We start from the raw sequence: 10158 nt of genomic DNA, 5'->3' as shown, positions 1-10158 counted from the left end.
ATTTATGCTTATATACAAAGTACAGGTCATGTGACCTCTAAACAGGTCAGGGGAGGCTATACTAGCCCGCTCTAGGACATCCGGCCTTACACCTACCTTAATGTGCTAACTATTGCTCTAAGCAAGCTTTGCTTTTACAGATCATTTATAAACTGTCGTAGTATTTTATCTTTAAAAGAACAGCTATTAGAGGTTATAAAAAGCGCTAACATCTTTTATTACATTAAAAATAGTAGGAGGTAGTTTTAAGTAAGTAAATTTACTTTTTTTATAATAAAAACCTTTAGCTATAGTATAATATTAGGCATGCTTTAGCTAAAAAATAAAACCTAACTTTTAACTTTATGTGTAAGATAGTTAATTTTTAAAAACACTACTAACTTTATAAAAAAATTAGTTTAGACAGCTTAAAGGTATTTATAAAAGTACTAATAAACCTTAATAATAATATATTTATAATAGTAATTACTTATATATCTTAACTAACTTTAAAGAAGCTTAGGCTGCTATTAGTATATGTTAAGAAGTTTTAAAAAGCATTTTAAGAACATAACACTTTCTTTCTACTTAACTATAGCCTATACAAGATTATAATTAACTTAAATAAAAAAAAAACTTTTATATAGCCTTTTTTATTATCCTTTTACTACTAAGGTAAAAGTTTTATAAAAGTATATCTTAACAAACCTAGAATAAAGATAGATACTACTTAATGTTAAAAGTAAAGGCTTTTATTTTATTTATAAAAAAAAATAAAACACTTTAACTTTATGTAGACTACTAAGGCTTTAATGCTATTATAGTAAAAAACTAACACTTTTTCTTATTAATTAAGAAATCTTTAGATTAATTAAACTAGGCTAAAATCTACTTTAAACTAAACCTGCGTAACACCTACTACTGCATTTAGATTAAAAAAGAAGATAAGTAAAAAACTGCTTTCTAAACCTACTATAGCTATTATAAATATACTATAATGCCTTTTAGACTTATAAACGCTCTAGTAGTCTTCTAAAGTTATATTAACCTTACACTATTAAACGTTTTTAACATATATTACATTATTTACTTAGATAATATACTTATTTACTGTTAAAATAAAGTTAAGTATAAAAAGCATATTTACTTAGTTCTATCTAAGCTTTTTTAGCATAAGCTATACACTAAGCTCTTAAAATGTAAATTTCACATAAATAAAGTAAAGTACTTAAGCTTTATTATTACTCTATAAAAGGTTGAAATAAAAAAAGACTAAGTTAAAGCTATCTAGAGGTAGCTAATCCTTAGAACTATAAGAGAGATTTAGATCTTTTTAAAGTTTACTAACTACTACTAATACTTTATAAAAGAGTTTTTATAGATTACTACCCTCTTACACTAGCTTACTTAGTAACCTTAAGGTTTAGCTAAAAAAGGCTATTAGTAATATAAAAAGAAGTTTATTTTTTAAGCGCTAAGTCTCTAAGCAGTGTCTACCTTTAATAAACTAAAAAGTAGATTTACTAAAAAACTACTACTAGTATATTTTAATCTTAACCTACACTGCTAGGTTAAAACTAATGCCTTAGAATATGCAATCTTAGAAATTCTAAGCTAGCCTAGGCTATATAGGGTAGGAAAGGACTAGTAGCACTTTATAGCTTTTTTCTTACATAAAATAACAGCAGTAGAATATAACTATAACACTTATAATAAAAAACTACTTACTATAGTAGAGAGCTTTAAACACTGCGCTACTATCTAGAAAAAGCTGCCTATATAATAGAACTTTTAATAGACTACGCTAACTTTTAAAAGTTTATAACTACTAAGACTCTAACTAGAAGGTAGGCTTAGTAAGTAGAGTAAGTAGCTACTTTTAACTTTTAAATTTATTATTAACTAGGTAAGACTAACTCTACTAATAGGCCTTTAAAAAGGCCTAATTATAAAAAGAGTAAAGAGAGTAATAATAAGAACAGCTTAGGATTATAAAAGTAAGCACTTTATAATCTGCAGCGTAAACTAGAGCTAGACAGGGTAAGATTGCCCTAGAAGGGCCTAAGACAGCTAGAAATAGTAGCTATTACTTAAGTAGCTAAAATAAAGGCCTTAGGTGCTACTAAAATAGTAAATAAAATTTAAAGCCTAGAAAGCTTTTTAATAAAAGTAATTATAAAAAAGCTTAAAGAAGATCTGCACACTAAAGGCCTAAAAAAGGCCTAAAAAAGAATGTAAAGAACTAACTAGACTAAGTAGGCAAGTAGTTAAAAAGAAAAAAAAGACTTTTTACTTATAAAAAGAAGACTTATATACTTAAAAAAGTAAAAATCTAAGCCCTCTAGAACTACTATAACTATCTCTTAGTAAGCTATTTTAGATTTAGTAAAACTTTTTATTAAGTATAAAGGGACTTTTATTAGCTAAGTATATAGTAATATACTAAAGACTACTTTAGCACATGCTAGGCCTGCTAACGCGCGAAATCCCCTTAACATGCCCTATATAGAGAACTCTAGCCCCTCCTAGTCCTCTCTAGGATCTAGGAGGATATCTTTATAAATTTTATTACAGAGCTACTACTTAGCTAGTTAAATAGAAAAAGCTATAACAGTATCTTAGTTATAGTTAATTATTTCTTTAAAATAGCTTACTATATTTTTAATAGGGGCACTTTAAAGGTAGCAGCCTTAGCTAAGACCTTTAGGCAGGAAATTCTAAGAGTTTAAAGCCCCCTTTTTTTTTATTATAATAGACTAGAGAGCTTTATTTACATTTACCTATTAAAAGATGTTTATAGCTTACTTAGAGATAAAAAGACTTTTTTTTACTACTTTTTACTTATAAACTAATAGCTAGACTAAGCGCTAAAACTAAATATTAAAGTCGTATCTCTAAATATACTGCAACTATAAGTAAGATAATGTCACAGTTAGCATGCTTAAGCTACAAGCAAGAGGTGGTGTAACTCAACTAGATTAAACTAAGGAGCAGAGGAGCTGCTCTGCGAGTTTAAATATACATGTGTGCCCCCTGCCAAGGCGCTACTTGTTGCACTAAGGTGCTACTTGTTGCGCAAGCTAGGGAGCTGATGCCGCAGAGCATGTGACGCGGTGCACGCTGTTACAGATAACTAGGTAAAATTCTTTTTAATATAAAATATACCTACAACAACACTATTTACAGCTTTATAGAGATATTACTATTCTAGGCTGTCTACAGGAAGAATCTGCTGTCTACAAACATGCTAAAATAAGTAAAGAAAGCTAGTATTTCTTTATAAGCACGTTAAAACAGTAATAAACTAGCTTAGACTAAGTAAAAGCTAGCTAAACACCTTAAAATAGTGTAAAAGTACTAAAAGTAATAGTATAATAAAACACATAAATGTAAAATATACTTAGTAAAAGACTAAGTATACCTTAGTACTAAAAAGATTACTACTTTCTAGCTAAAAAAAGCTAGATAATAAATATATAAGCTCTTAAAAAGTTTCTACTATATATAAAACTTGATTTTACTACCTAGACTTACTAGCTAGCTTCTAGATCTGCCTAGTGTTTTATATTAGCCTTTTTAAGCTAGTACTTTTAAGTTACTTATTACTTTATAAATAACTCTTAGCTAAGACAGTAATACCTTAAGCAGGAATAGATATATAGAACATAGACTACATTATAGACTAAAGCTGCATAAGAGAATATAGCTATACAGAGTTTACTAGAAAAGGTTTAAAAAGGAAAATAACTAACTACTTCTAGCAAAAGACATATCTAAAAGGGCTATAAATAAATTTTAGAGACAAGTAGAACTACTAGTATAAGAGAGAATAAAAAGAGAAAAAAGAAAGCTAAATTAGGCTAAAAGAGACTAGACTAAAAAAAAAAAACTTAGACTAGACAACTTTATAAAAGCTTAGAACATTTAAAAAAAAACTTTTAAGCACTATAAACTTTAGAAACTTAGCCTGTTTTTTACTATCTCTATTTTTAAATACTACTAGATTAGTCTAGATTACCTCTAGACTAGCCTAAATACCTCTAAGAAAGAGAATAGATAGTTTATAAAGCTTAAACTTTACTAAAAAAACCTAAAAAAGTAAACTACTAAAGAAAATATAAAAAGAGTATAAAGTGCTATAACTATTTCTAGAGAAGCTACTGCTATGCAAAAATAGACTAAACTGTTCTAGAGAAAAGAAGAATAGCAGGTAAAAACTTAGAAAAGGTAAAACCTATCCTAGAGAGCCTAGACAGACCTAGAGACCCCTAGATCTGCTAGACTAATATATTAAAAAAATGCTAAAAAAAACTAAAAATAAAGGTAAATAGGATACCTTATTTCTAAAAAATGTTTTACTTAAAGTTAAAAGTGTTAAAATTATAGGTAAAGTTAGTTTTTTACATGCTTTACTTACTTTTATAAAATTCTTTAGTAAAAAAGTAAACTTAAGCCTAGAAAACACTAAAATTAGCAGTAAAAGGCTAAGTGCCCTAGATAAAGTTAGACTACTCTAGAAAAGCCTAGATAGGTACAGGTTAGAGAATATACAGTGCAGACATGCTTAAAGACTAGAGAAAAAAGTCTTAAGCTATTATTATTACTTATTCTCTTTTTATACTTTACTAATGCCTTTTTTTTTACTTTACTAAAACTAATAATACTTAAGTTTAATAATACTTAAGTCTTAACACACCTTTTTACTAACATAAAGAGGGGTTAGAGTGTTACTAGCTATCTTACTATAGATAAGCTTAGTAAAAATTAGTCTAAAAACCCTTAAAAAGCTCTAAAAACCTCTAGAGAAACTTAAAAAGGTTTAGAAAGTAGCTAAAAACTATAAACTTATTAAGATAAATAATAACTTTATTAGCTTTTTTATAAAGACTTTTAATAATGTCTAGTAAGTACTTCTAAGTATTACTAAAGTTAATTTAGCTCTTAAGCTAAAAGAAAACTACTAAAAATAGTGCTTATAATAGTTATAATTACTAAGTAATAGTTTTCTAGGCACTAGAACTTAAAAATTAGTAAAAAAAACTAAGAAGCACTTTAAAAACCCCTAGATAGCTATAAACAGCCCTAGAATAAGTTACTTAATAGTAGTTTCTACTACTTTTATAGCAGCTATTACACTTTAAAAGGGTATTAGTGCGCTTAGGCTCTAATAAGCTTTAATAAATATAAGTATTATAAGTTTAGATGTTATAATCCTTCTTAATAAACAAATAGCATAGTAGAATTACACCTAGCTTATACACTATAATTTTGCCTATAATTTTATTAAAGTAAGTAAGGTAAAGATTAATAGTAGCTAAAGCTTTACTTATAGCTAAAGTAATCCTATCTAACTGCTTACTAGCTAGAAAAGATATTATTAGTAGTAAAATATATAAGATAAGGCTTAAAAGGCCTAAAAAGGCTTAGATTAAAATAAAAAAATAAAAAAAGCTTAAAAATTAAATAAGAGATAGCTAGTAGAGGTAGCTAGCTAAAGAAGAGTTTAAAGGTAGTTATAATAGGAACTCTCTAGGACAGACAGAGGGTTATATAGGGTCCTCTAGCCTAGGAGGCCCTAGAAGCCCTAGAAACCCCTAGAAAAGCCTAAAAGTTCCTGTAAAAAATCTCTCTAAAATATGTACTAGAAGCTTAGAGTAAAGTATAGGTATAATAAAGAATTTAGCTTAGCAGAAACTATTTAACTTTTTAATTTAAATTTAAAGTAACATTAAATTATGTAAATTTTAAACTTTAAAAAAGAGCTTAGATTTAGGCGTAAAGTTGCGCCTTAGAAAGAAATAAAGCTTTATAATAACTAGCTATCTAGGTGTTTCCTAAGCTAACATAGACTAGCCTAGACTGCACTAGGCAGTCCTAGACAACTTCTAAACTGTGCTGTTAACCCTGCACTTTCTAGGCAATGCCTACCTTGCCTAAAAAGCTAGGCATCCTAGACAGGTAATACTTTAAACTAGACCTATAGTATACTAGATTTGTTGTTACTAGCGCTGCTGTGCCTAGCTCTCTAAAGAAGTATATAGCTAGTTGTAGAAGCCCTCTTTAGATAGTAGAGAATTGCCTTAGAAATTAGGCGGGTACTAATTGTACTCCTATGTCACAGTCACGCCCTTGTTAGTTAATACACCTCTTAATTGCGAAGTGTATACCCTGTTTTTTACACGCGCAGCCTAGAAGTTAGCTAAGACCTATATAAAAAAGGCCTAAGATTAGCTATAAACTATAGTTAACTGCTACTACTAGCTAGTTAACTAGAAGGTTAGCAACATAGTCTACCTAAACACTAAGAACTTAGCTTTTTAAAAACCTAGCTAAAAACTATTTAAGTAGTAAAAAAGCTTTTTTAAAGTACTTAAATAAGTTAAAAACTTATACTACTTAAAGCTACTTTTCGAGTTAAAAATATATAATGTCTTTACACTAAACATACTTTGTAAAGACTCTTAGAATCTGCTTCTAAAATAAAACCCTCTAAAATTACTATTAATAAAGTAAAAAAGTAAGAAGTAAAAGAAAAACTTACTAGCAAGCTTTACTAAAAAATACTTAAATACTAAGTAAAATAAGTAAAATATAACTCTAACTTAGTCTAGTATAAGGCTTTAAATTTTATAAGTTCTTTTTATAAACTAAAGGCTTTTTATAATAAGTATTTAAATTAGCTAGAACCTTTAAAAGATTTATATAAGTAGATTAAAGCATTTAAAGCTAGTATAAAAAGCATAAATTACTTAGTAAATAATAAAGTATAAAAGTAAAAAGTAAATTTATAGTTATATATAATAGTATTACAACTTTATAGACATTGCACTAGGGAGGTCTAACAGTAAGCTATTAAAATTATTATTATTATTATTTTTTTTTACTTTTTAAACCCTCTTTACTTTATCCTTAGCTGCCTAAGAGCGCTATAATGTCTGCTTAAAAGTTAGACACTAGAGCTTTTAATGCTAAAACCTAACAGAGCAGCTTAGTATTTTAGTAGAATAGGGCTACTTAGACACTAGCTATAAGAAGACTAGCTTTCTAACTCTTTATAACCTATAATACCTGCGCTAGGTTCTAAGTAAACTTTAAAATAGATTTAACAGCTCTTTTTTTATCTTTATTACTCTCTATGTTTTAGACTACTGCCTATAGCTTAAGATAACCTTAAAAGACTAAAAAAATTTCTTATAATAAAAAAAAACTTATGTGCGTGTTAGTAAACTATACTCTAGTAGTATTAAACTATATTTATATAAAGTTGCATTTTTTATTATGTAAAGTGTAATATTTAAATTTTTTTAATCTAAAGGACTAATAAAAGAACTTAACTTAAAAGCTATAAGTAAAAGCGTAGGCAGCCTAAAAGTAGATAACTTAAAACGCCTCTAAAGAGGCTTTAAAAGAGAGGCAGAGCAGTATAGTAATTTTCTTTAATGCTATAATTAGTTAGCAGACTAAGCTATAGAATATTAGGTGTATAATAATACCTATGTAGTAAAGATTTAAAGAATAGCTAAAAAAAAAACTAATAATATTAACTAAACTATATAAGTAAAGCAAGTAAACAATTATTACTATAAATAATAACTACACTACTAGTTACTACTAAACAAAAACATTATAATAAAGGCATTATATTAGTATTAGGTTTTTAGTCTAGTTTTTTTTAGTAATAGAAAAATTTTATTAAAAAGTTGTAGTTTATTATATCTTATCTAAATTAGTTTTAAATTAGTTTTAAATTAGTTTTAAATATTTCCTACACACTATAGATAAAGACTATTAGCCTATAAAGGGGGGGTAGTGTAATAATTCTTACAAATTGTTCTATCTTAGGTTGCTTAGATCCTATCTAAAGGGTCCCTGTATCAGCCCTAACTATAACTTAACCCTGTCTCCTGCAGTTATCCTTATTTACCTAAGTATTTAGTCGCACCTCTTCTCTTAGATAGCTTAGTAGTTTTCTAATATCCTTTGTACAAGGCCTATAGGTGTTAATAGCATTCCCAGGTTCCAAGTCCCCACGCACTTCCATATGCCTCTGAGTGGATTCCCACCGCATTTGGACCTATTGTCTTGCTGGTACTGTTACACCCTTAGTCTCACGCTTTAGCTACTAGAAGTATGCATTAATATGCTCCTTAAGAGCTAGTGCGTACAAAAGAACATCCTTCTAATAGTAGAGCTAAGCCTTAGCATCTAGGTTAAGTTCTTAACTTAGGCTACTTATAGTCTTAACGTACTTCATGGGCGAGTTGCTCACACACCCGAGTCGCTCACTTTTGCCAAGACCCCACCAAACCACCCTTCCTACACCAATGCATTCCCCACAACACCACTTAGACGCGCTAAAAGAACGTTAGATACAGCTTGCGCTCTAAGCTTTTAAATAAGACATAAAACTCTTAAAGAAATGTGCTGTAGCTATGTGCAAGGTCCTGTAAAAGACAACAAATAACTACAGCGCTAGACAACCTTTACAAGCTAATTCTACAGCCAAATCACAGAGGCTAGGCAATAAAAAGGAGCAGGTGATTGTTAAGACTATACTTAAGCTATATGCGCGAGGAATTTCCCCTTAGATAGCATTTGTGGCTAATATGGCTAATTCTTTGCGCGCTGAGCGTAATCTAGGCTATGTTCGCATAAACTGGCCTAGTACGTTTGTGAAGCGTTATTTAGAGCTTAAAGTGAAGTTTTAAGCGCAAGTATAGTTAAGAGATATCTGGCTAATTATAAACCCTGTCTTGCTAAAGTTGTACGTGTTATCATCCTAGATGCTATACTTAGCTTTAATATTCTCTACAAGGCTAAACCTGCCCTAAATTACCCTAGGACTCTTGCAGAGGGCTCTCTTATAGTTGTACTTACGCTTAAACGTTACTTTAAGCTCTAAATAACGCTTCACAAACGTACTAGGCCAGTTTATGCGAACATGGCCCAGATTACGCTCAGCGCGCAAAGAATTGGCCATATTAGCCACAAATGCTATCTAAGGGGAAATTCCTCGCGCATATAGCTTAAGTATAGTCTTAACAATCACCTGCTCCTTTTTATTGCCTAGCCTCTGTAATTTGGCTGTAGAATTAGCTTGTAAAGGTTGTCTAGCGCTGTAGTTATTTGTTGTCTTTTACAGGACCCTACACATAGCTACAGCACATTTCTTTAAGAGTTTTATGTCTTATTTAAAAGCTTAGAGCGCAAGCTGTATCTAACGTTCTTTTAGCGCGTCTAAGTGGTGTTGTGGGGAATGCATTGGTGTAGGAAGGGTGGTTTGGTGGGGTCTTGGCAAAAGTGAGCGACTCGGGTGTGTGAGCAACTCGCCCATGAAGTACGTTAACAGCGCATTTATTACAGTTAAAAGCTTAGTTAATATAGTACTAGAGAATATGTTTACAGTAGTGACACAGTAGTCGGATGCGTCGTCACCATAGTCACACGATAGTCGGATGTGTCGGATGTGTCGTCACACGATGGTCGGATGCGTCGACACTATAGTTGTATGCATCTCACCATGGTCTGTTGCCAAGACTCACCTACTTATTTCGCATATATATAGACTCCTACAAAGGACTCCTCTAGCAATACATTCAATCTAGTTCCTCATGCCTCTAGTGATTTACATAGCTTCACAGAATATTTCTAGCGTAGTAATAGTAAGAGTTAAGCTACACAAGGTTAGCATAAACTTAAAAAGCTTTCAAAAGACCTACTTCTATGTAGCTACCTACTTTTCTATTAGCACAGCCTTTATAAACACTAAATAGTGTGCCTTTTAAGCACACGCTAGTGTTTATAGCTATGTAAAGATTAAAAGCTAAAAGCGTTTTACAACCTTTCGTAGACAACAGCGTAGTAACATAGCCACAGAACTATTTCTAGATAAGTAGCAGCTAAGGCTCTAAGTAAGGCAGAAGCTTATAGACATGCATAGAAATCTCCTTTTTAAAGCACTAAGTACAAGATGTAATAGGTATAGTAAAAGAAGAAAAGGTTATAGCTAGAAGAACTAGTTAGAGAGAAGCTAAAGTAAAAGTAAAAAAAAGTTTAAAAATTATAGAAATAGTATTTTATACTTAAACCTATACTTACTTTCTTTACTTTATGTAAAGTTTAAAGTTGCTTTAGAGCCTTACTACCTACAACCTACTTAGTATAGAACATTAGAGAGAT

This window comes from Lindgomyces ingoldianus, assembly GCF_010093535.1.
Source record: "Lindgomyces ingoldianus strain ATCC 200398 unplaced genomic scaffold BDR25scaffold_55, whole genome shotgun sequence".
Taxonomy (NCBI): domain Eukaryota; kingdom Fungi; phylum Ascomycota; class Dothideomycetes; order Pleosporales; family Lindgomycetaceae; genus Lindgomyces; species Lindgomyces ingoldianus.
This window is presented reverse-complemented; position numbering follows the sequence as displayed.